This window comes from Solanum tuberosum, unplaced genomic scaffold (assembly GCF_000226075.1).
Source record: "Solanum tuberosum cultivar DM 1-3 516 R44 unplaced genomic scaffold, SolTub_3.0 scf00106, whole genome shotgun sequence".
Classification (NCBI taxonomy): domain Eukaryota; kingdom Viridiplantae; phylum Streptophyta; class Magnoliopsida; order Solanales; family Solanaceae; genus Solanum; species Solanum tuberosum.
The window spans coordinates 1584159-1584424 of record NW_006239032.1 but is presented as its reverse complement, the minus strand read 5'-3'; positions in this window follow the sequence as shown (position 1 = coordinate 1584424).

Sequence of the window (266 nt, the reverse complement as noted above, 5' to 3'; positions counted from 1 at the left end):
TAGGGACGATGGGGGGGGGGGGGGGGGGGGGGGGGATAGTATTTGAACATTCCTTCTAAAACTATATAACAAAAGATTATATATTCACTAGTCAATGATTTTCATGTCTTAATTTTATATATTTCTCTTAAAAATATGAGACTTATATTATTTGTGAAAGCTATCGCCTATCGCTATGGATAACGTATTTGTATTAAAATGTATATTTAATATATAAAAATAATTTATTAGAAGTCTTATAATTTTTCTTTTTAAATTTAAAACTC